Genomic DNA, 26,251 nt, shown 5'->3' with positions numbered 1-26,251 from the left:
AATTTGCGTATTTGGAGGTGCTCACATATATGATAATAAAGAAAAAGGCGGCTTTGTAAAATGAAATATTTGCTATGATAACCCCATTTGAGACTAGATTACAGGTCAAACACATTACAGCTAGTTTGAGTAGATTATTCAAGTCACTTAACCTGCAGTTCTAGTAACATTTTATTATTTATGCCTGTTCTACGATTATCCTCTGCACCCAAGCATCGGAAGAATACATTTCTCAATTTATCCTGAAATGACCTAACTGACATCCCACAAGAATATCTATTTCTTCAGAACCACTGAATGAATGAATGAATGAATACTTTATTGTTTGGTTACTCAAAACCATTACATTAAAAACCAGAATACAAAATTACAAAAGTTACCACTGTGTATTTGTAGTTGGAGGAGGTTTAGCCATCTGCTTGATCTGATTCCTGTTTTGCTGCTTGCTGAAGTTTCCAGATTGTTGTTGCTACGACCTTCCATAAAGTTGGCGAAATGAAAATGTTAAGAATGGCTTTTCAGATGAAGCAGATTAGAAGATCCTACCAGCTGTCTGAATGAAGAAGAATTCTTCTTCTCTTTGAAAAGGCAGTGTAATTGTTCCTCTAGTTTCAATCCAAACAGCGTTACTAATTCAAGAGTCATCCATAGTGTTGCTTGTAGTGTAGTGTGAATTAGCAATGATGGTACCCTTTTGGCTCCTGATGCGTAAGTCTTAAAGCGTTGTGAAGTGAATGTAGGTTTAGAATGTTGAGTTTGCGGTTACACGCAGATTAAAAAAGACATGTAATACAAAGCGCTGCGTGTGGTGTAGTCATTAGTGGGTACCCAGACTGGGGAAGATGCTCCAGCTGGCGACCAGATCGGGAATAAATAAACTGACGTTAACATTGCTCTCCCAGCGAGTTTTCTGTGGTCCAGCAAACTGCTCATTCGTACCACGTGTGCCTCAGTCGAAGTGCAGAATAGAGGTTTGGCGTATGTGGAGTCAAATCGCCACGCCAGCCAGTGTGTAGTATTTGAAGATGATGAAAGCTTCATTGAGAAGTCTACACACAGTTGTACAGGAACCTGCTGGGAAGGACGTAACGAGAGGTACCTCACTACTACTCGACCTAAAGCTATACATCATACTAAGTGATAACGTTAAAGGCGGATACAACAAGGTTTGGAAAGAACAGTAAATAGGGACAGCAAATTGCAAGATAACGCTGCAATCGGAAGCGCTGCGAGGCAGAGATCAATCAGGTGTCAGACAATACAAAGAGAAGCCTAAAATCAAAGCGATTCACACACAAGAAAATGTCACCTGCTCACCAGAACCAATTAAAGAGAGTCATCATACCCCAGTGTTGGGTAGAGTGGCCCCCAGAGAAAATGCCCGGGGTTGTGCTTTCGGAGCCATCCATACTTGAAGCGGCACACCACCAAAGCTGCATGTCGTTATCTCAAAACAACTCCAAAGGTCTCCAGAAAAGTGAAGGGCTCCTATAGAGACCAAGAGGGAGGTCAAGGTTCAACATACTGTCCAAGATAACCCAGAGGCCAGTACAGCACAGGGCCTAGGATATGGCATGGATGAAGTTGGTCCTAGTGGTGATATACCGGCTCTCTTCTGCAAGTAGTAGCTGGTGATACCCGGCGTTGAGATCCAGCTTCGAGAACCAGCAGAAGCTGCTAACATCCACCACAATTTAGTCCATGGTGTAAGTGATGTGCTGCTCCCGTTTGCACAGTTCGGCAGGCGTATGTCAATGCACAGGCGGATTTTTCCAGGTTGCTTGTTTTTTTCTGCAATGACCATTGGGGAGACCCAGGGTTGGACCCTAAGACCTTTTCTATCACAATTTGTGCCTCTAGTCTCTAGAGCTCTTTTTCCACCAAAGGACAGTAAATGGAACAGGATACGACAGTGTCGAAGTGCCACCGGCACAATCGACGGATCGAAGTGTAACTTCACCGGAGAACGTTTGAGGAAGCTTTGTCCTTGGAGTAACTCTGGAAACTGGTCCAACAGTTCATCGACCTGGTGTGACTTTACCCGTTTGGCGAAGGACACAAGGCCAAGGTCCTCCACTGTGTGGCTGCTGATGAGTGTGTCTGTTTCTTGGTCAATAACCTGGTAGGGTGGGGGTCCCCTCCTGATCTTCGGATTGTACCGCATTGACATCCGTCCACAGAGGGGTAGTGGCGTCTGACTCCAGTGTGCGAAGATTTTGGTGTGGGATGGTACCAGGAGTGGCTTGTGTCTCATGCTGTTGTATAGTTGTACTCCCATTACATTGACAGACGCCCCGGTGTTGATTACTGCTTTTACTTCTGACACTGCTATTCGTACAACACATGTGAGCTGCAGCCTCCAGTGGCACTTCAGTTCCCTTGTGAACAAGATGAGGAATTGTTAGAAAGGCGACCCCGGGGGAGGCAGAAGATGTCTGACTGACCACCCCTAGGTCCACCTCTCCTTCGAGAAGTAGCCGAGCGTTACCGAGAGGCCTCCTGGGTGAGGGTCCTCTCCTAGGATCGTACAGCAGAGTAATCACGACACTACAAACGGACACCACACAGGAGGTCAAATTCTTAAGCTTTTATAGATAATAAAGGTTGCTGGTTCTTGGCAGTATATACAGGCAGATCGAGGGATCCGTAAAGTCTCGTAAAGGGGGGTAAGGTAGCGGGACAGTCTCAACCGGGGTGGAAGAAGGGATACCCTACGCACAGCTCTCAATCCTCGAGCTGGGGGGTTCCGAGAGGTCGGGCCGCGGCAGCGCCAGCAGGCTCTCAAGATGGTCTCAGCGAGGTAGGCCGCGGCAGCGCCAGCAGGCTCTCAAGATGGTCTCAGCGAGGTAGGCCGCGGCAGCGCCAGCAGGCTCTCAAGATGGTCTCAGCGAGGTAGGCTGCGGTAGCGCCAGCAGGCTCTCAAGATGGCTTCGGGTTACAGGGAGGATGAGTTTGTCTGGTGTCGGCCGTGACAGCGTCAGCAGGGCTTCCAGTCCAGGATACAACTGGCGTCCTGCTCCGGGGCTGGCCCAGATATAGGGCTGGAGTCCTTTGATGTCCGGACCCTCGCGCCTGGGGGCCGGAGGGGCCGGGATGATGGTGTCCAGACACCCAGCAGGGGGGTGGAGCCAGCGCCCAGGGAGGCCGGAGGTTGATCGATACCAGGCGTCCGGGGACGGCTGGGGACCATCGAAACTCCCCTTTCCTCCGGTATCCGTCGAGTGGCCACTCGACCACCTGGGTGGATCCTGGCGCCTCGATGTCGGGGCTTCGCTGGAGCCGGGGCTAGGCAGAGACCACGTGCCCCTGACGTGGAGGTTCCAAGATGGCGTCGGGGAAGGCCTCGTGTTCGGGCGTGATGGGCCTGGGATGGAGCGAGGCCGGTAGTGTTGATCCGGGATGGTAACCGGACCGGCAATGGTGGTCGTGCAGGGTCGGGCTGGAGGGGCTGACCGAGGCTGAGTGGAGGGCTGATGTCGTCTGGGGCCCGCCGCGCGGGAGAGGTAGGACCACGCCATGAGGCCGGGGTCCAACACGCGTCCCCCCCAGCTGAAGGCAGGGGAGAGTCACCCATCTTCTTGGGGGTTCTCCTCGCCGAGGCGGAAGAATCTGGACAGGCCGTCAGCATTGGCGTGGTCGTTGCCAGGGCGATGTTCTACAGTGAAGTCCATCCCCTGCAGCGAAATGGACCAGCGCAGCAGTTTCGGATTTTCCCCCCGCATCTGCATCAACCACCGCAGGGGCCGGTGGTCGGTCTGGACTCTGAAGTGGGTGCCGAAGAGGTAGGGCCGGAGCTTCTTGAGGGCCCACACCACGGCGAAGGCCTCCCTCTCGATGGTGCTCCACCGTTGCTCTCTTGCCAGCAGCCGTCGGCTGATGAAGGCCACAGGCCGGTCGACCCCTTCGGGGTTAACTTATGACAGGACCGCCCGATGCCATGCTCCGAGGCGTCAGTTTGGACCACAAACTCTCGGCTGTAGTCGGGGGCTTGGAGCACAGGGGCGGTGCACTTGGAAGTCTTTAGAGTCTCGAAGGCTGTTTGGCACGCAGGGGTCCAGTGCACTTTCTGTGGTAGTTTCTTTGAGGTCAGATCTGTGAGGGGCCCCACAATGCTCCCGTAGTCCTTTATAAATCGCCGATAATATCCAGTGAGCCCCAGGAAGGCTCGGACGGCGGTCTGGGTGACCGGGGGCTCCCAGGCCCGGATGGCGTCTATCTTTGGTTGGAGGGGAGCCACTTTGCCGCTCCCCACTTGGTGGCCCAGATAGGTCACGGACCCTTGGCCTATCTGGCACTTGCTGGCTTTGATGGTGAGTCCGGCCCGGCGGAGGGCCGTCAGGACCTCCCAGAGGTGGGTCAGGTGCTCATCCCAGTGAAGGCTGTACACAGCAATGTCATCTAGATAGGCGGCGCTGTATTCCTCTAGTCCGGCCAGCACCTGGTTCACTAGTCTCTGGAAGGTGGCCGGGGCGTTTTTCATGCCGAAGGGCATCACCTTGAAGTGATAGTGGCCATCAGGGGTCGAGAAGGCCGATCGCTCTTGTGCACCAGGGGTAAGGCCGATCTGCCAATACCCAGCCGTGAGGTCGAAGGTGCTGAGGTATTAGGCGGCCCCCAGGCGATCGATCCGTTCATCCGCCCTGGGGATGGGATGGGCGTCGGTCCTGGTGACTGCATTCAGTCCCCGGTAGTCAACACAGAACCGGAGTTCCGGAGCTGTTCCGGGGGTGGCGGCTTTAGGGACCAGGACAACGGGACTGGCCCATGGACTGTCGGAGGGTTCGACTACCCCCAGAGCTAACATCTTGGCCACTTCTGATTGGATGCAGGCCCGAACCCGGTCGGCCACTCGGAAAGCTCGGTGTCTTACCGGCGGGCTGTCTCCGGTGTCTACATCGTGGACACACCACCGGGTGACCCCCGGAGTGAGGGAAAACAGATCCGCAAATTGTCCCAGCAGCTTCCGGCAGTCTTGTTGCTGCTCTGGGATTAGGGTAGAGGAGAGCCTGACCCCTTCGATGGAGCCGTCTTTCTCGGAGGTGCTCATGAGATCTGGCAGAGGTTCGGAGTCGTCTTCAGCTCCGTCATCGGTCGCTAACAGCAGACTTAGTTCAGTGTGGGCAAAGTGCGGCTTGAGCCGGTTAGCGTGTAGAACCCGGAGGGGGTTCCTGGGGGACTCCATGTCCACCAGATAGGTGACGGGGCTCTTGCGCTCCACCACTTTGAAGGGCCCCGTCCATTTGTCCTGGAGGGCACAAGGTTCAACCGGGGACATGACCCAGACCTGCTGGCCTGGCTCGAACTCGATGGACGAGGCGTTCTGGTCATACCAGCGCTTCATTTCCTCCTGGCTGGCCTCTAGGTTGGCCTCGGCAAGTTCCCTGAACTTCCGAGTCTGGTTGCGAAGCGTCAGGAGGTATCGGTAGACATCCGGTGGGGCATCTCGAACGGCTGTCTCCCAGCCCTTCTTGACCAGGCTGAGGGGGCCTCGGACCGGGTGCCCGTACAATAGTTCAAAAGGGCTGAACCCTAGGGACTTCTGGGGTACCTCTCGGTAGGCGAAGAGGAGGCAGGGCAGCAGGACATCCCATTTGCGTCGGAGCGGCTCCTCTAGGCCCTTGATCATCCCCTTCAGTGTTCTGTTAAACCGTTCCACTAGTCCATTTCCTTGGGGGTGATACGGGGTGGTGAACTTATAGGTGACCCCGCACTGTTGCCATAGGGACCGCATATGCTTCGATATAAAGTTGGAGCCCCGATCACTCACGACTTCCCGGGGGAAGCCGACTCGGGAGAAGATGCTCATGAGGGCTCGGCCCACCACGGGGGCCGTGATGGTTCGGAGGGGGATGGCCTCGGGATAGCGGGTGGCATGGTCCACCAGGACGAGGATGAAACGGTGTCCCTGCGAGGTGCGAGGGTCCAGGGGCCCTACGATGTCGATTCCCACTCGCTCGAAGGGGGTAGTCACCACGGGAAACGGCTGGAGCGGGGCTTTGACTTTCCCCCCGCTCTTCCCGCTGGCTTGACAGGTCGGGCAGGTTCTGCAGTGGTTATGCACATCGTTGCGCATTTTCGGCCAATAGAAATCGGTCACCAGGCGGCTGTAAGTCTTGTCCTGCCCCAGGTGCCCGGCGAGGGGCACATCATGTGCTAAGTTCAGGAGGAAGTCTCTGAATCGGAGGGGCACGACCAGTACCCGGCTGGCCCCTAGTTCGGCAATCTTTTGCTCACTGTAGAGAAGGTCGTTGTCCCAATAGACCCAGTGGGACCCCGCGGGGTCTCCAGCGGCTTGAGTGGCGGCTTGCTGTCGGATTCCCTCGAGGGAGGGGCAGGTTTTCTGTTCCTGCCGGAATTGTTCGCGGGTGGGGCCACCTTCTTAGCGCCATTGAGCTAGTTCTGGAATGTGGCCGAGCTCGGTGAGATCTTTTCGGCCGGGCCCCTGGGGGCCGGGTTCGGGGTCGGCGTCCTCTGGGCCGGCGGAGGTGCGGGCCACTCCGGCTCCTCGGTCGGGGCTTCCTCCGTTGGGGTGGAGGCTCGGGCGGACATGGAGCGGGTGGTCGCACAGACCCACTCGGGAAGGCCTAGCATCCCCAGGTGCTCTCTCCGTTCGACGCCGGCCCAGGGGGAACTTTCCAGGTCGTTCCCAAGGAGGCAGTCCACGGGGGCATCGTCTCGGACAGTCCCTTTCAGCATGCCCGACACTCCTCCCCACTCGAAGGGGATGCGGGCCATCTGGCACAAAGTCTCCGAGTTGTCCGCCGACCGGACTGGGCACAGGACGTTAGGAAGGATCTGTTCGGGGGTCACCAGATGGCAGCGGACCGCCGTCACGCTGGCTCCAGTGTCCCGGAGGGCTTCCGCCCGGCGTCCATTGATGGTGACCCACTGGCGGTATTTCTGGGTGTTGCCTGGGATCGGGTCTCGGGGGATCAGGTCGTGGGTACCCAGGCATGCTAAGGTCATAGCGGCAAGCTCCCATTCGGCCTGCTCGTGGTTGTCGTTCTCTTCCTCGCTTCTTTCTTCACCCAGGGCGGCGGCCGCGATCTGGCGGTTTGGGGGACCGGTGGTGCCGGGTCGCTGGTTCATTGGGCAGAGAGGGTCATTCGCGTAATGGCCCTGTCGCTGGCATCTGTGGCACGTAACATTCGGGCGGGGCCCGGGTCTGGCTGGGGGGCCCCCTCTTCGGCCCAGGGATGGCGACGTGGAGGTAGGGGAGGACCCCTGGGGGGCGTCCCGCCTCTGGCCTCCTCCGCCGCCTCGTGGTCGGTGGTTCCCCGGGGATCCCCGGCTGTAGTCTCCCATCGGACTCCGGGGAACTCGGGTGCTCACCCATCTATCCGCCTCGACAGCGAGCTTCCGTGGCTCAGTTAGTTTGCTGTCAAGGAGGTGCTGCCGGAGTTCAATGAAGCAGTTATTGGCCAGATGTTCCCATAGAATGAGGTCGACCAATTGCTGGTAGAGGTAGGTGGTGGCCTGGCAGCCTCTGATCCACCCCTCGAAGGCTCTGCTGTAAAAGTTTACGTACTCCACCCACGTGGTACCGGGGATTTTTTTGCAGTCTCGGAATCGCTGCCGGTACATCTCGGGGGTGAGTCCGTAGCGAGTGAGGAGGGCGGTCTTCATGTGCTCGTACGAGGTCATCTCCGTATCAGGGAGCTCCAGCAGGGCGTCTCTCCCTTCGTTGATAAACTTCCCCCACAGGCCGGCGCCCCAGTCCTTGAGGGGTACTCGATGGGCGGTCATGGCCACCTCATAGGCTTTGAACCACTGTTGGATGTCGTCGTTCTTATAGTACTCTTTGACGACATCCTTGGGTATGTGCACCTTCGTGTCCACCGGGGAGGTGAGGTCTTGCCTCCGGAGGTGCCGGTCTCGTTTGTCTTGGCCTTAATTTCCAGTTCTTTGAGGCCGCGCTCGTGCTCGAGCATGAGTTTTTTCTCCTCGAGGTCTCTTTGTCTCCGCCTTTCTTCGAGGTCTCCTTCTAGCCGTAGCTGCTCGAGGGCTAACTTCCTTTCTGCCAGCTGGATCTCTCCTTCTTGTCTGAGTCGAGCGAGCTCCAACTCGTGGAGCCGGTTCCTCTCTCGTTCTCGGGCGTCTTCGTGGGAGAGGCCCGTGTCTGGGTTTGCGGGTCTCCCTCCCGCTGGGTTCGTCTCAGCCTCCGGGCCTCCGTTCGGGCCCGGGTTATCTTCACTCGGGGGTGGCGCGTCGCCGGCGTCCACCCAGGCCTGCAGGGCCGATTTAAAGTCTTCTTTGGTGCTTAAGCCAGTGGTAGCGATGCCTAGGTCTTTGCAGAATTGCTTTAGCTCCTTGTGACTGTAGTCTTCCATTTTCTCTTTCTGGAATTCTGTGCTCATGGTCGTAGTGGGTTTTTCTTGGTAGTGAGTGAATCACTCTCTGTACGATCTGCGAGGGCTCGGATCCCGGCGCTTGCCACCAATGTTAGAAAGGCGACCCCGGGGGAGGCAGAAGATGTCTGACTGACCACCCCTAGGTCCACCTCTCCTTCGAGAAGTAGCCGAGCGTTACCGAGAGGCCTCCTGGGTGAGGGTCCTCTCCTAGGATCGTACAGCAGAGTAATCACGACACTACAAACGGACACCACACAGGAGGTCAAATTCTTAAGCTTTTATAGATAATAAAGGTTGCTGGTTCTTGGCAGTATATACAGGCAGATCGAGGGATCCGTAAAGTCTCGTAAAGGGGGGTAAGGTAGCGGGACAGTCTCAACCGGGGTGGAAGAAGGGATACCCTACGCACAGCTCTCAATCCTCGAGCTGGGGGGTTCCGAGAGGTCGGGCCGCGGCAGCGCCAGCAGGCTCTCAAGATGGTCTCAGCGAGGTAGGCCTCGGCAGCGCCAGCCGGCTCTCAAGATGGTCTCAGCGAGGTAGGCCGCGGTAGCGCCAGCAGGCTCTCAAGATGGTCTCAGCGAGGTAGGCCGCGGCAGCGCCAGCAGGCTCTCAAGATGGTCTCAGCGAGGTAGGCCGCGGCAACGCCAGCAGGCTCTCAAGATGGCTTCGGGTTACAGGGAGGATGAGTTTGTCTGGTGTCGGCCGTGACAGCGTCAGCAGGGCTTCCAGTCCAGGATACAACTGGCGTCCTGCTCCGGGGCTGGCCCAGATATAGGGCTGGAGTCCTTTGATGTCCGGACCCTCGCGCCTGGGGGCCGGAGGGGCCGGGATGATGGTGTCCAGACACCCAGCAGGGGGGTGGAGCCAGTGCCCAGGGAGGCCGGAGGGCGATCGATACCAGGCGTCCGGGGACGGCTGGGGGCCATCGAAACTCCCCTTTCCTCCGGGATCCGTCGAGTGGCCACTCGACCACCTGGGTGGATCCTGGCGCCTCGATGTCGGGGCTTAGCTGGAGCCGGGGCTAGGCAGAGACCACGTGCCCCTGACGTGGAGGTTCCAAGATGGCGTCGGGGAAGGCCTCGTGTTCGGGCGTGATGGGCCTGGGATGGAGCGAGGCCGGTAGTGTTGATCCGGGATGGTAACCGGACCAGCAATGGTGGTCGTGCAGGGTCGGGCTGGAGGGGCTGCCCGAGGCTGAGTGGAGGGCTGATGTCGTCTGGGGCCCGCCGCGCGGGAGAGGTAGGACCACGCCATGAGGCCGGGTCCAACAGGAATGTTTCATCTTCTTCTTGGGAGGAGTCTTCCAAGCGGCAGCTCTGTATCACTGATGGTTTGGCGTCACCTTAATGCTCCAGGTGCGTGAGAGACAGCTGGCGTACCAGCCTGGTTGGCGGCCGATTGTCTCTGGAACCTTTGCTTCTGAGCTTGTTCCTGCAAACTATCGCAAAGTGGTTGTGGATTCCACAGTTTGAGCAGGTGCGGCCATGTGCCCAACACTTGTTGATCGGGTGTTCTTCACGGCCGCAGTACCGCACCTTGGCATAGTAGGCTGGATTCAACTTCCTGTGCTTCTGTCTCTCTGCTCTTGGTCTGGATCGCATCAGCTCATTCTGTTTTGACACATGCAGGCTTATCTGGAGACTATGTGATGGCTAGATCCATTTCGTGGGCCCGGGCGGTGGACAAATCGTGCGATCGCGCTGGGATTAGGGTGTCGTCAAGGCTGATGTTTGATTGGCACAGGATTAGGCCTAGCATGAATTTTGCTCCGACATCCTTGTATGAGTTGAGCGCAAATTTCTTTTAACTAGTTGTCCGCTGTGCACGTGCTCGCTAGTTCGCGTAATCTAGAGTAAAAGGTGTCGATGGATTCCCCTTCTCGTTAGCGAGCTTGACATAGTTTAAACCTTTCAAAGTTGGGGTTTAGCTGGGGCTCAAAGTGGGCGTTGAGTGCCCTTACTGCTGTGTCATATTCTGTGTTTGGTCCGATGTTGGGTAGGTATTTGAACAACTTATACACTTCTTCCCCAAATGGTGGAGGAGTAGTGATCTTTTAATAGCACCATCTGTCTCCCTCGAGGCAACAAAGTAGTTCTCCTGCCACCTGAGCCAATTTTCCGCCTTGGGATGCTGTTGCGGGATCAGCCTGTTCATTAAATGGAGGCAACCACCCTGTGAGGGCATGTTGTGTGGGGTTTAGCTGGAGGGGTTGGGCCTCGTCCCCCATACTGGGCGTGTGTCTGGGCTTTAGGTTGTACCTAGGCTTTGAATGTCCGCTGGTAGGTGTCGCGTACCACGTGTTCCTGCGGCTTTCCTGGTGATGGTGTGCAGTTTGGCTGGGAGGCACCTATTAGGCGATATCACTTTCCTGAAGCCCGACTATGACTGTGAGTGTTTGCCCAATAGTGTCCTGATTATTATTTGTCTCTCTCTATTCCTTGAGTTTTAACTGTTATCTCTTTATTTCTTCTTCCTATGTTTTCTTTTTCTTTTTTTTGTGTGCTCTTTTTCATTGCTTGTTCGTGTGGCCATGTGGTGGGGAGTGCTAGGGGAAGGCTTGGTGTGGATGTCTCCTGCTTTTGGCTGACCCTGCAGGGTGGAGTCTGTGTTGCAGAGATACAGGCGGGGCTTGACTCGGCCCTTTACTCCGAGAGCACACGCTGGTGAGGGGAGACCGTGTGGCTGCTGCACTCGACCTCCGTGTCGACTGGAGGGAGTGGGAGCTGGCCGCATCAGAGTTGACCTCCTCTCGTGCGGCGGTGCTGGAATCAACTAGGTCATGGTTCGATGCTTGTGGTGTCACAGGTAGGTTGTGGTGCAGGGTGCGTGGGCTCGGTCGCACCCTCTTCGCCAGTGTTGCGTCGCCCCAATCCCCCACTGCCCCAGACACACAAGTCATACACATACAGTGTCGGAGTGTGACATTGAACAGTCCACCCCCTTTTATTTGCTCCTCTCTGGCCACGCCTGACCAGAGGATGTGGTGCAATTACATCAAGGCGGTATGCGAGTAACGTGAAAAACAAGATAAGGACACATTGTCCGAAAGTGAGTTTGGGAGCATATATGCGCTGCAGAAACACTCGTACATATAACAAGCTTTGGAAATGCAATAGGGCTTGCATTAGGAAAGTTTGAGCTATTGGTCTTCTACATTTTTTTTTATTTATGTATTATTTTTTCAAATAGTTAAATTAATAGCTTTGTCATTTACAATGGCAATAGTTATAATTTTCGCAAATGTGACACCTATAGCATTTGTAATGCAACATGTTTTATATTTACGTGACTTAGATGTATTGATATTACAAATAACAATGCTTTTAATTTTTTAAAATAATTAATACTTAAATAATTTATTTAATTTGTAATGACAATAGCATACATTTTTGTAAATAACTTTTGTGAAGATTATGTTCAGTGTTTTTTATTGTGACGAAAATCCAAGAACAGAAGTGAAATATTAACATCTTTTTGTGATTTGTAATAAAGCGTGAAAGCTTGAAAACAGCTTGAAACATTGAAAGAACATATTTGAACCAGTGAAGCTGTGGTGGTGCTGAGTGGTGCTGTTGTTGCGCTGAGTGGTGCTGTTGTTGCGCTGAGTGGTGCTGTTGTTGCGCTGAGTGGTGCTGTTGTTGCGCTGAGTGGTGCTGTTGTTGCGCTGAGTGGTGCTGTGGTTGCGCTGAGTGATGCTTTGGTTGCGCTGAGTGATGCTGTGGTTTGTGGTTGCGCTGAGTGATGCTGTGGTTGCGCTGAGTGATGCTGTGGTTGCGCTGAGTGATGCTGTGGTTGCGCTGAGTGATGCTGTGGTTGCGCTGAGTGATGCTGTGGTTGCGCTGAGTGATGCTGTGGTTGCGCTGAGTGATGCTGTGGTTGCACTGAGTGATGCTGTGGTTGCGTTGAGCGATGCTGGGGTGGCACTGAGTGATGCTGGGGTGGCACTGAGTGATGCTGGGGTGGCACTGAGTGATGCTGGGGTGGCACTGAGTGATGCTGGGGTGGCACTGAGTGATAATGTGGTGGCGCTGAGTGATAATGTGGTGGTGCTGAGTGATAATGTGGTGGTGCTGAGTGGTGCTGTGGTGCTGCTGAGTGGTGCTGTGGTGGTTCTGTGGTGCCGCCGAGTGGTGCTGTGGTGGTGCTGAGTGGTGGTGCTGAGTGATGCTGTGGTGGTGCTGAGTGATGCTGTGGTGGTGCTGAGTGATGCTGTGGTGGTGCTGAGTGGGAGATGGGGAGAGGGAGAAAAAGGAGAGGGTGAAGAGAGGGAGAGAGGAGAGAGAGGGGAGAGGGGGAGAGAGAGAGGAGAGGGAGAGGGGGAGAGAGAGAGGAGAGAGAGAGGGGGAGAGAGGAGAGGGATGAAAGGGAGAGAGGGAGAGGGAAGGGAGGGAAAGGGAGAGAGGGGAAGGGAGAGAGGGGAAGGGAGAGAGGGTAGAGGAAGAGAGGGAGGGTAAGAAGAGAGGGGGAGGATGAGAGCGAAGGACGGAGGGGAGAGAGAGGGGAGGGAGAGAGAGAGGAGAGCAGGCAGAGGGGGAGATGGGGAGAGGGAGAGGGAAGTGAGGGAAAGGGAGAGAGGTATAGTGGCCTGGCTACGGGTGTACCGAGAGCCACCAGAGATGGTGAGCTTTTCCACGAGTTAACGGGTGATAGTCATGATGATTTTATAAATGATGCAGCTGGTTTTGAATATTGTGTGGGCTGGCAAGGCGAGTTCATGTAGTTCCATCAGTATGGGGGGGGGGGTTCTGCCCTAGATGAGACATGTTGCAGCACGTAAGGTGCCTTTAAGGGGTGTCGGTGTGGAGTCTTGTAAGCATTGCCACCATCCTGGGCTGTATAAGTGTCCACACTATAAATGTTAGAGTACGAAAATGGTGACTGAACCCGGTGCGCGGCTGCAGAGGAGAAATGTCCCTGTACTTCAACATAGGGATGGGAAGTAATCAAAGAACCTCGTTTTTCCTCTTAAAATCCTGACAACAACAGGGTGTGATTGAGCCAGACATTTATCACGTTGAGAGCAATCAAGCAGTTGGCAAAAGGGTCTTGGTCGAAAACAATTTGCAATTTCTGTAGCTATTGAGGAAAAAATCCGAAAGTCAGGGGACATGTGAAGTCCACACAAAGACATCCAAGGCGCATCAAAACTAAAGCGACAATTTGGAGACCAACTGCCCTGATTGCCTATATTAAAAACAAAACGCCCATCCACGTATTAAAAAATATGATCTTTAGCACTCCAACAGACAAAAACGTAACGCTTCCTATAGAACTGAATCGAATCGCAGCTGCACAAGCTTTCCAGCACACGCCACGGTAAGGGCAAGCCAGGATCACATGCGCCAAGTGCAACGCACTTCCTGTTTGACACATTCAAGACGATTCAAAGCAACATGAATTACTGAATGAAACCTCAACATTCTTGTTCGGCTGAGCCCTTGATCAGAGATTTTTCAGTTTCAAGAGGACAGGATTTCTTTCTCACAGACTGGAATAAATCAAACCTGTTCTTTTTTTTTTAACTCAGAGCTATTTCTGTTTTTTACTTTGTTTATATCAGATTGTCCAAGTAATGTTATTATTTCTTCCGCAAAGTGTTTACAGGCGCAGAATGGAATTTAATAGCAAGTTAAAAAAAAAACAAGCATCAGAGAGCATAAAAGGAGACACGGCCTGGCGGCCGTGAAACTGAAAGTACGGCCGGCCGGCCGTGAATAATTAGGGGATGAAAAATGCGCTGGGAGGAGAAATGCAGAGCGCACGCTGAGAAGCTTGTGGGAGGGAGGCTGGGCTGCCTTTGATGTGGTAATGCGAGGCAGGCAGGCAGGCGGCTGGTGGCATTGTGCATGTGCTTTTTAGGGCTTGTGCTTGCGCAATGACCTAAAAAGCGCACATGCACTGCATGGAATCGCCAGTGGTTAAACTCTGGATAAGCCACTACAGAGCTTCGCCAGCTATGCGCAAGCGCATCAGCAGGCAAGCCCTAAAAATCACTTGCAACCTGTGCAGCTTTAACCTCTCCGCTCATTTTTTTCCCACTGAACCTAGGGTACTCTATACTGCAAACTGATGATCCTGAGTTGGATGTATGACATTACAACGCATGCTTTTACATCGCATGCTTTTACAACGCGAGTTTTACAACGCATACCATTACAACGCATAGTGCTTTTGGGCGCAGGATAGTGAATAGTTTAATTTACTATTCCAACTCCAGTCCCCGTGGATAGTAGGGAAGGTGTTGGATAGTACATTAAACCTATTCCCTATCCTAGAGCGCCCCCCAGCGCAATGCGTTGTAATGGTTTGCGTTGTAAAAGTTGCGTTGTAAAGGCACTGCGTGGTAAAAGTTGCGTTGTAAAGGTTGTTTACCTCCTGAGTTTTACCCTTTGTATATATCCCAAGAAGGGCAAACGTTTAAAGGTTCTCCTACCCTTATGGTTTCAACAAAGTAGCCCCTTCACCTGAAGATTAATTACATAGGTTTGGGGTAGACAGTGGCCGCTTTGTGTTCATTATTGTTGTTAATATTTGAGATGTTTGCAGCATTTTGTGCATTTGTTTTCTAATAACTGTCTGCCATTATCAGAGCTTGTAAATACTTCTCGAACTAAACTGGTGTTGCCAGTGTTGGTGTTACCTGTAGATGTTTGCAAGTATTAATCTCTGAATATATTCCAAGTTAGATGATTGATGCTGCTTACAGAGTGAAATCTCCACTTTTACGCCCGCCCTGTGCTGTTCTTTGTTTCCTTGGTCTGACTAAAGGAAAAAACATAAGGTTTCCCACAAGAGCAGCAGCCTGGAAGGTATTCCTGGTCGCCTGCCTGTAGGCAGCAACCTCTAGGGTGTATTCTTTAGAGGGGAGCTAGCCAGACTCCTCTCTGTGCCCATGTCTGAAAGGGGGACCCATCGTACTTCGATGACGCTTGGCTGTCGTTGGCAGAAGGTCACAACCGACTGCATGAATTTGGAGATATTCTGTGTCCAAATTCCCTCCAGCTTGTCAAACACCTCTGGACAAGGATCTGCATGGATCTTGCTGCTGGTGGCGATTCCACAGTGAGGAGATTAGTGTTGTCCGTGTACTCTTGGCTGGGAACAAGCCTTGATGCTCTCTAGAAGCCCTGCTGGCCACCTTTGCTGATGTCCAAGCCAGCACCGGGAGTCTAGAGAGTTGGACACAATGCAAAGAAGCCCTTGACCTCTCCCTAGAAACCAGAGAAAGGCTGCCTCAAGGAACTGCAAATACTCATGCCGGTGATTTGTCGGGTGCTTTTGCTTGGTGAGCACCAGTCCCTCTCTTTACCTGCTTTTATTATTTTCTGTTTTTATTGGAGGGGGATGCCATATCATTCTCACTTTTTGAGTGCTTGGTTGGACGTCCCTGTACCTGCAAGTCCCAGAGGTAAAGTAAGGCAGCATTGCAAAGAGGGCCAAGTCCCACCTAGACAGAACGTGTCTTGAAAGTTCACCTGACTGAACCACTATTTTGCTTGCGTTAATTAAATGTAAAATTAAGTTTCAAATGAAATGTGTGGTAGCTCTGGCAGGCCTGGTGAGCTGTCTATTCTAGTGTTTGCATATTGTGAGAAGTTGGCCTGATATGCAGTGCTCACTATTCTAGTGATCACTATGTATCAGTCCAAACAACCCTTATTGATGATTGGTTGTAAGTCAACCTTATAGACCAGCTATCCTAGTAGCATGGATACGAGCAGTCTAAGGCTAAGACTCTAGAGGGCGTGTTAAGCCAGCTGTTTTACCATCACATTACCCCTTGAACACCCAGTGAAAGGACACCACACAAGTGTTATGAAAATAAACAGTGTATTTATTAGAATCACAACAACCCTGTACTCTTTATGAGGACAGGGTGCTAGGCACACAACAAAACTCTTACGAAAATACTTAAGTTAGCACAGTATATACAAATGCCCGAGGGGCACGAAAAACCATATACTCTCAAAGTGGAATGCGAAATTACTAGCAGGTAAGTACAGTACTAATAGGCTTTGGAATCGCTAGGACTTGACTAGGGAATCGTTAGATTACTTCTAGGAGGCCTAGGGGACTCGGGTGCAGAGTGTGCACTCTCACGCGGGATGCGGGACAAAGTCTATGGTAGCTAGTAACGCTAAAGTTAGTGTTCACGGGCGAACCCGACCTGGTAGGGAGAAAACGACAGTGGATCCTGACCCTTGGATAGTGAGGCTATGCTGGGGCACCGAAATGCCGAAGTTACCTAGCCCAGGGGCTGCAGCTGCATATGTCTCAAAAGACGTCGGGAATCCTCGTTGCCGGACCAGGAGCCTGGAAGGAAGATGCTGGCAGGCGACCAGTTGAAGATAGTTCGAGTTGATCCAAGCCTGGATCTGGAAGATGGATGACACCTGAAAGCAGAGGGGACCAAGTTCGTGACTACTAGCCAGTAGTCAGTGGACACCAGGAGGGCACCGGATGGTAGTCACCTCGACTAGGTGAGTGGGCGACGCTGGGCTCTGCAGATCTCACTGACCAGGAGGCGTTGTCGGCGACCAGGATGGAGAGGCGAGCTGTCCCACGATGGATGAAGCTGTCGGCGTCGAAGTACCCAGGATTGGGCAACAAAGCCTTGGCTGATTCAAGCCCACGCGGTGGACTCAAACTGGCGTCTTGAGTGGACCAGGAGGGTCCGGGGTGCTCCTCTTCGGAAAGGGAGCAAGGGCCAGTCTGGAGCAACCAGACCAGCAGCAGTGATGTCGTCGGGCGTCGTTCAGAAGGCCACAAGCCAGCGGGCTAGTAGCCAAACAACGCGGTGAGCAGCAAAAAGCAGAAGGGCCCCACGCCGATCGTGGAGATGCTGGGGGGCTGCTCTTCGGTGCTGGAGCTGCTCAGGGTCGGGGCTTCTCGGACCCCAAAGCACTCGCCAGGAGATTACTCGGCGGGCTTGCTGTGCAGAAGTCGTGCAGTCTTGGCAATAGTCGGTCCCTTGAGGTCTCGTCGCACTCACGGTTCTCAGCTTGGCTGTAGAGGTGAGTAGAGGTCGGAGGTGCCAGGGAAGCCGGGTCTTGTCGAGCTGGGCAGTCGGATTCCGGAGGAAGGACTCACAGCAGACCGCAGTGTTCTTGCGATGGTGCCTGCGGATGCAGGGTGACTACTCCTTAGTCACAAGGGAGAAATCTTAGGAAGAAGTCTTGAGTTCCTTTCGTGGAAAGTAGTTTCAGGATTCAAAGATGATCTAATTTGGAAGGGGGCCTGCTCCTACCTTTATCTGAGAAAAGGGGGCTGGCACGCGACTAGGTCCTGCCCTATGGGTGGGACCAGGAGGGGGGTGGTTACACCCACTTCCTTGGCGGGCTTTTCCCCAGCTCAGGGTCTGGAGTGTCCCTGGAACTGGTTCAAGCCGGCCTATGCATAGTGAGCACCGGGGTGCCACTTGCAGTCACCTTCCTCTGAAGCCCTGCCTACCTAGGATACACAAAATCCTGTCTGGGACGGTGCTGGCACCGCCCCTGGCAGGAAACCCTTTGTCCTTATCTCCTGCTCTGGGAGGATTCCCAGCAGCAGGAGGGCAGACTTGTGTCTCGGTGGCAGCATCCATTTTGTGGAGCTGAGGCTCTGTTTGACTTTAACCGGGGTTAGGGGTTACATACATGTCGTGTCCCTCTAGAAGGGTGGAATGCTAACCCCGTCGCCAGAATTGGCGTGGGGTTAGTATTCCAATTCGTATGACACCTTACTCGACATGTTTTGATAAAGCGATACCAGAGTTGGCATATAACCGCGAGGATTATAATGCACTTAAGAGTATATGGTATGCGATATCATGGAAACGGCTAAGGGATAGATCCCGAAAGCCGCAGACAGGCTCAGCTCATGCCAGAGCACCATCTCACACGATTCCAAGCACTCTGCCTTCAGGATTGTTAAGGCCTGCCATAGGAGTGACTGATAGGAGATCTGTGTGTCCATTTTAGGGTTAGATATAGGTATACTATATCTAAAGCAAAGGGTGAGTACACCACCTTGCCCCAGCTGTCGTGCAGCCAGTTGTGTCAGTTTTGGATGGCCAGCCAGGGGTGGCATAATACATGCTGCAGCCCCTGGTAGGCCCTGGGTACACCTATGCCCTGGGTACCTAAGGTACACTGTACAGGGACTGATAAGGTGACTCAGTATCCAATTTAGATATGTACCTAAGGTACATGGAATCCATTTTACAGAGAGAGCAGTAGGCCTGGGGCCCTGAATAGCAGGGTCCCAGGTCAACTAAGTCAGAAAACCAGCAAAACACCAGGCAAAAAGTTGGGGGCAACCATAGTCAGGGATCTACCTTCCTACACATATTATCTCATTTTTGTGGGTTAGTATTCAACAACGCATATAATTGAGCGTACAGTTGTTTTTCCAGTGGAATCTTACAGTGCAGCCTCCCTACATATTGCCTTACTCTAAGTTAATGTCATAGCTAGTAATGTATGATTAGTCGCAAGATAACTCAGTGAGTATGTTAAGTGCCTATTCACAGGCCTGAGTCACATAGGGATTAAATCAGTATAGTACTGGCTCAGTCTTTTTTCCTGTCAAGGGTGCTGAAGCAAGTATCATTTAGTTGAGTTCTAAAATTGCATGTAAAAAAAGTGGAATACAAAAAGGTAAATGTAGAGGTTACATGTTGTGTGACTCATTATGGAAATAGTAAACAGTAAAGTAAGAATGTCAGATATTTACTACATGGGTAAATTGTAATGCTTATTTATTCCCGGTTACCCTTTTCTTTACTCGAAACTTTTTTTTTTCCGCTTACACCTTGTTGTCACGGACATTTTATGGGTGGGAGATAATTCATCTCTTACCACCCTTCTGCCAGTACTTCTTACACCATCAGCTATTTCTTCAATGACTCGACCCGTGGCTAACTCCAAAACCTAATCTTATCCCTTTCATTTATCCCAACCGACACCCCCAATTTGTGGTCGGAGGTCTGCGTGTTATTGTTGCGCCTAACAACTGAAAGGTGTGTTTTAAGAGTCGGATTGAGCTGTACGAATGAGAAGGTGATAAACATTTGACAATGAAGTACATTTCGTTCGTGAAGGTCCGAGCTCCAGCCAAAGTCTTTCCATTTTTCCAGGCGAAATTACCACCCTCTAAAACATGTTCGGTGTTTCAGCAACTGGGTGCAGGAACACCCGTTGTTGTGTACTAACAGCTGGAGCCAGGCTAGTGAAGATTGCTCGTCTTGCCGACATCCATTAAAACTGGCGCAGCTAGGCCTCTTGACTGTTATTCATTATACAAGAGCGCCATCTTCAGACACTCTCACAAAAGAACACTCGAAGCTGCACATAGGTGGAACGCTTCTCTTGTAGAATTACTGGATAGATACACTCACACTTCTTTACAGTGGTAGCAGTGGAAAATGCCAACCGAGCGTCTCAAACAAGGGTGGCCTCATTTACAGCAATGTGATTATAATTAAGAACAACAATAGTAGGAAAGACTACACCCTGCTATCAAAAGAGTGCATCCAGAGTGATGGGAAGATTATTCACTCATACCATGAGCTAGGGGAGAGGATGTGGTCCGTCGGCTAGACTGCCCACTTTGGTGCTGGAAACCAAGGTTCTAGCCTCGGGGTCGCGCCCACATCCTGTGATTCTGGGCAAATCACTTAATCTCCCCGTGCCAGAATGTGTAACGTAACCGGTGCTCATGTAAAGCGCTCCAATACCTTCGGGTCGAGTTCGCGTTATATAAATCTGCAAAAAAACAAGGGGGCATATTAGCAAGAACCTCGTTAAAGTTATCGCCATTTTAGCGGCAGGAAACTGCCGCTAAAACGGCGATAATGGACTTACTAATATGCGTTATAGAATTCCAATAGAAGCCCAGGTTAGATGTCTTGCACATTTAACCTGGGCTTCTATTGGAATTCTATAACGCATATTAGCAAGCCCCTTATCGCTGTTTTAGCGGCAGGTTCCTGCCGCTAAAACGGCGATAATTTTAACGAGGTTCCTGCTAATATGCCCCAAGGTTCTTCATACCTAACGCAGGGGTGTAACACAGGCCCCCGTGGTGCGGGGGGGGGCAAGCTCCAGGGAGACCCCTAATCTCCAGGTGGGCCCCTTAGCACAGCACTCTGGCTGCAGGGCTCCTGATTGAGCCCAGAGGGGGCCCCTCCAGGCAGGTGCCTTGCAGGGAGGCCCCCTCAAGGTTCGTTACGCCAGTGACCTAACGGTGATGATGATACGGACAATGCAAGAAACACGTTGGTATATAGAAGATGCTTGTTTGCTTGGCTTGAACAATTATTGGGACTGTTTTTTTTTTTTAACAAACAAATGGTGTGGGAACTGCTTTTGTAAATTTAGAAAAAGCATGGGCATGTCGTTGTTCATTGATCCTGCCAACTACAACCGTTGAATTTATCCAGAACACAACAGCTTAAACAAATGGGGGCGAGGGAAGCCTAGTGAGGTCAGGTTGTGTGACCTCTCAGGAAGTGATGTCACAAGAGGTGCTGTCAAAAGGAATGTGCGATATTTCCATTCCTTGCTTACTCCAACCACTAGCCAGCAACATTTACCGGAGCTTCATCAAGGCCAAACCTCTTTTAAAGCCTCGGTAGTGAGGCACAACAATTTGAAAAGTTGTAACACCAAGGCTGGAATTGCCTAGTGCACCTTATCAAAGAGGTTGTTAGGTGTATGGGTCGAAGGTGGCAGAGCTAGCCCAAATAACAATATGACCCAGAAGGTAACAAATGTTTGAGTAACACTCCTCAGTATCTTGAAATCTAAAGCATCTATACAAGGTCTAGTCATTTGTAAATGGCCACAAATCTTTAATTTGCATATTTTGCCTACCTGACAGCGCAAGGTGTCTGGTTGAGAAAGACCTATGGTGGGCTTACTAAGAACCTAAAGCGGGTTTGGAGCCCCCATTCCCAACAACTGCTTAGCATTTGGTTGCTTTATTATCACCTCATTTTGTTTGCTTCTTATTGAATGCCAACTTGCCTTCCACTTCTTATGTTTGTCTCTCCTGTAGAGCATAGCCTCTTTACCATCCTTTTGTTTGACTTACTTGTATCCTTCCACTGCTCTCGTTTACGGAATTACTTTTTATGTTCAGTTAAGCACTCCATGAGAGTGCATGTGTTTTGCAGCTCTCTACCTCGTGTGCTTTCCCTCTGTCCGATACCTACCCATGCTTTTTGTGGTGCTCTCTCTCGTGTGCTGCTCTCTCTCGTGTGCTGCTCGCTCTTGCGTGCTGCTTGCTCTTGCGTGCTGCTTGCTCTTGCGTGCTGCTTGCTCTTGTGTGCTGCTTGCTCTTGTGTGCTGCTTGCTCTTGTGTGCTTCTGCCTCCAAACTCCACCACTCTGCACCCCATGTTTCCCTCTCCCTCATGTGCTGCTGCCTCTCTCTCTCATGAGCCTTCTCCGCATTTCATGTTATTCTATCCATCATGGGCTTCTTCCCTGCCCACTGTGTTGCTCTCTCCCTCGTGTGTTGCTTTTCCTCTTTTCCCCACCCACTCTTCTGCTGCTCCCCCAACTGGCAGTCAGTTGACATTGTTAGAAGGGGCGACCTCGAGGGCCAGGTTGTGCTCACCCCGACACCCCAAGATCCACCTCTCCCACAGAACTTGCAGAGTCTTGATTGCGAGGTCCTCACCGGGGAGGACTTCGGGTCTAGGATCGTACACACTGAGCTCACTCCACACTACGAACAGACACCACACCGGTGGGTTTTAGTAACAAGATCTTTATATTAGCAAATAACGAAGGAAGCACTCTTATATACACAGTGGTCAAGGGACCACAAAGTCTTGGAAGATTCGGGAAGGGGGAAGCGGGACAGTCTTTTAGTCTCTGGGTCAGTACGCGGCGTACCCTACGCACAGCTCTCAATCCTCGAGCCGGGGGGTACGGGATGAGGGTCGTACTGGCTGCCTCACCTCCGTCGAGTTGGCTCGGTCGTGATGGTGGTCTCGATGGTCCAGCCGGACCAGAGTACTCCTCGAGCCGCGACGAGGTCAGCAGGGTTCGATCTGGAGAAGTTCGGGAGAGCCGCGACAACGTCAGCAGGGCTCGGATGATCTTCGAGGTCGAGCCGCGACAGCGTCAGCAGGGCTCCGATGGTTGCAAATTCAGCTTGAGCCGCGACAGCGTCAGCAGGGCTCCGATGGTTCGGTTCAGCTTGAGCCGCGACAGCGTCAGCAGGGCTCCGATGGTTGCAAGTTCAGCTTGAGCCGCGACAGCGTCCGCAGGGCTCCGATGGTTCAGTTCAGCTTGAGCCGCGACAGCGTCAGCAGGGCTCCGATGGTTCAGTTCAGCTTGAGCCGCGACAGCGTCAGCAGGGCTCCGATGGTTCAGTTCAGCTTGAGCCGCGACAGCGTCAGCAGGGCTCAGATGTTCAGGATGAGTCTCCTTAGGGTCAGCCGCGATCCAATCAGCAGGGCTTCAGGTCCAAGATACAACTGCCCGCTAGTTGTCGGGCGGGCCCAGTTATAGTCCTTCTGCTCTTTGATCTCCGGACCCTCGCAGGCGGAGGTCTCAGGCCCTGGGGGCTGGTCGTTGGCGAGGTCCGGCGGGTGGCTCTTTGATCCTTTTGAAAGATGGGTCCGGGGATTCCCAGACGCCCAGCGGGTCTGGAGCCAGCCCTCAGGGAGGCCAGAAGGGTGATCGAAACTGGCCCACAGGGGAGGGCCAAAGGTGTGACAGAAACCAGCCCCTCAGGGGAGGCCGGAGGTGCCAACGAAACTCCCTGGCTTATCTCACTTGGGGAGCCCTTACCCCCCAGCCGGGACTGGCGCGCCTTTGGAGTCTGGGTTTCGCTGGGGCCGGGGTCACGCTAGGCGCAGGGCGACAGGGATGTCGGGAAGGGAAGATGGCGTCCGGGCCTTGTGGGGCATGCAAGGTTAGGCGCTCGGAGCCGGGAGTGGAGCGGGGAAGGCAGGCCTGGTCGAGGTTCCAGGGGGGTCTAGGCTTAACTGGGGTAGGACGACCAGGCTCGGGGTGCAGGCTACACTAACGGGGAGGCTGCGCAGGGGACTCGGGGAACAGGCCTACGCTCACAGGGTGTGGAGGGACAGAGGCGAACCACGCCACGAGGCCGGGTCCAACAGACATTATTTGATTTACTCATCCAAGTGGCATCATCCATCTTGGATGAGTAAATGAAAAGAAAGGAAAATGGCACCTGTGTCATTCTATAGGTATGTGCATGCCTGGTGACGCATTTGTGCGTCTACTGGATGACACGACTGGCTACAACGGTTGCGTCATCAAATTACTTTTTTTAAGAAATCTGGATTCATCTGCAAAAGGCAGTGATTTGACTAGATAGCAACTAGGCCGTGGTCCAAGACACTGCTTACTCCTATTTTTCAGCGGTAGACTTTTGGGAGTGTTGGAATGAAAATGTGTTTGTTCTCTTTGCTTGTGCATTATTCTATGTAAGTTAGCATTCGTGGCACCGTTTTATGTTTGGCCGCCATTTTGAACCCTGATCTAAACTAATCTTTGCCCATTTTGAGAAACGGCCTGTGGTAAGTTTCGTTTCTCCAAGGTTGGGCCTTGCTTTGCTAATGAATACACTGTTCTTATTAGCACATACCTTTTCCCACCAGATAGAGGCCTTCTCCTCCTAGTCTAGTGGTAGGCACGGGCAAAACAACCTTGAGTAGGAAATAGTGTGTACCCGGCCTCAGAATCAAAACTTATCCTGCAGTACTTATTTTGTTCAGTTGCATCTGCCTGGAAAATTCCATCATGGGCGTGCCTTCACTGGCTCTGAATGGTACATAATGTATTTCCATGTTTGCTGATGCCAGTCCCTCTGCAGCACTCCTAAGAGACTGGGCAGACCAGGCTCCTCTCGAGTGTACCTGAATAAACATATATTGGTTTGTATTCTCTACTGTCTGACCAGCTTTTCATTTGGTATGGAAGGCTGAGAGGTGGTCGTGAGTGACCCTAAGCTGGCCACTTCCTTCAGGAGCCTGTTGTGTAGAAGGAAATAGTCTGTTCTTGTTTCAGTGCCTTGGGTGTCATGACTGGGAAGCGTATTTCCTGGTCGTAGGCTGTAAAAGTGTCCTCGGCTGTAGGAGAGAGTGGTCCAAGGTTGTAGGAGAAAGTGATCCAACACTCAGTCCTTCAGTAAATCTCTATCATTTATTGTTTTGGAAACCCAGAGGTCTGGAGCATTTGAATACCAGATCAGGTGATAGATTCCAGTCAGCCCCATCATAACTTTTGTTGTCCTAATTTAATTTAGTTAGTAGTCTTTTGGATTTTCGAGATTAGGGCTGATTTTGCGTTGTTGGGGACATAGACCAAACCAATAATCAAGGAGTCATTTGTGTCATGAGCTTAGAAATTTTACATCTACCCGATGCGTTAGACCATGCCATTTGCACTATGGCAGGTACTTACTGGTGGATGAGAATAGGTACAGCACCCTTACTTTGGGCAGTGTTTTAGACGTCGAAGTGTCATTCTGATTTTTTGACACTGATTCCTGTATCAGGTTTCCTACACAGTTTCATTTGAGCTTCTTAGCTTCATTTTGTGATATGTGGGAGTCTAGCATAAGAGCTGTGCCTAGTTTCATAGTTGCTAAGTAGCTCAGAACTTCTTTCCCTTTTACATGATTTTTCAGGCCACTTATGTTTAGGGACTACATTGAGAGGCCACGTTTTGTGTACATTTTATACTAGACATACCAGTTCACCTCATTTATGTTTGGAGGTTAGAGTCTTGATTATATTTGTGTGTGTGTGTGTGTAGGCGAGGTAGTCTGGTAATATGGTACAGCTAGGTTTCAAGTAGTAGTCTGCCAATGTATGTTATAAGCAAGAATATAGGATCTTGAAGACAATAGTGGAATCTTTAGTCTGAAATATTACAAGCATATAAACCGTTTCTGTGGACTGCTGATTATCACAGACTTTATAATGGTGGGCCTTCTATAATGGGTGTTGCGTGACTGCTCCATTACAATACTATGTCCGGTACTAGCATTATGTGTTCTTTATCTGATGTCTGATTCATCTGACTAATGTGTGCGCTTTGAGGGATTATCTAGATTTATCTCTGTCTCTTGGCAAGGGTTCTTCAGGATTCAATCTCTAGGGGTATACCTATTTTTAAAGAGGGAGGTCACAAGTGGTCTTCTGTCTGAAGTGGTTACGATCCACAAAGTGACAATCTGTTGCGCTTCATCATCGCGACTTATCCATTGAGGACTGCTCCAGATTATCGAGGAAGCTCTGAAGGTTCTGTGGGTCATAGAATTTCCTCAATCTGCCTTCTCTCGTCACCAACATCACAGCTAGATCTAGCAGGCCATGTTTAAGTTACTTTCATTTAAGAAGTGGGGGCAACGATAGAAAGTTCCTTCATATTATACTCGACTAATTGGAAAAGGCAGCTAATTAGGAGCTTGTGTGGCCTTTATAGGGTTATGTGCCATGTTTTCTCACCATTTGCAGGATTAGCCCTGCATGTAGCCAACAAAGGAGACACCTGAACTATTGGTCTTGCCATTACTTTTCTATTGTCTCTTCATGATTGTAGCCTGAGTGCTGTCTAAAACTCATTTGGGGAAGGGGTGGTCTGAATACTACACTAAGTAATTTTGACATGAAAGTTGACAGGAATCCTAAGTGTCATCTCTTTCTTCTCTTTAGGAAGCCATGCTGTCAGATGTTGTATTTTCTGCTTCTGTCCTCGAGGTCAGTTAACTTTTTCTGGAAGTTCCACAAATCTGATTCCCAGTGAGGAAATTCAATTAGTCTCTTAAAGGCTTCAAGGATTTTCTCTGTACTGCTAAGTTGAACTTTAAACATTGACGTCTCTGCTACTACATATTTCAACTCTTTCTGTTGTTTCAGCAGATTAGAGTTCC

The 26,251-nt window shown here is 51.7% G+C and overlaps 1 protein-coding gene across 2 annotated transcripts in view; it reads left to right on the top strand.

Annotated features, from left to right (window-relative positions):
* Positions 1–26,251, top strand: part of ZGRF1 (zinc finger GRF-type containing 1) — an 829,426-nt gene that overhangs the window by 1,069 nt on the left and 802,106 nt on the right. The window lies entirely within an intron of this gene.

Source organism: Lissotriton helveticus, chromosome 2_1 (assembly GCF_964261635.1).
Source record: "Lissotriton helveticus chromosome 2_1, aLisHel1.1, whole genome shotgun sequence".
Taxonomy (NCBI): domain Eukaryota; kingdom Metazoa; phylum Chordata; class Amphibia; order Caudata; family Salamandridae; genus Lissotriton; species Lissotriton helveticus.
This window is presented reverse-complemented; position numbering and strand designations above follow the sequence as displayed.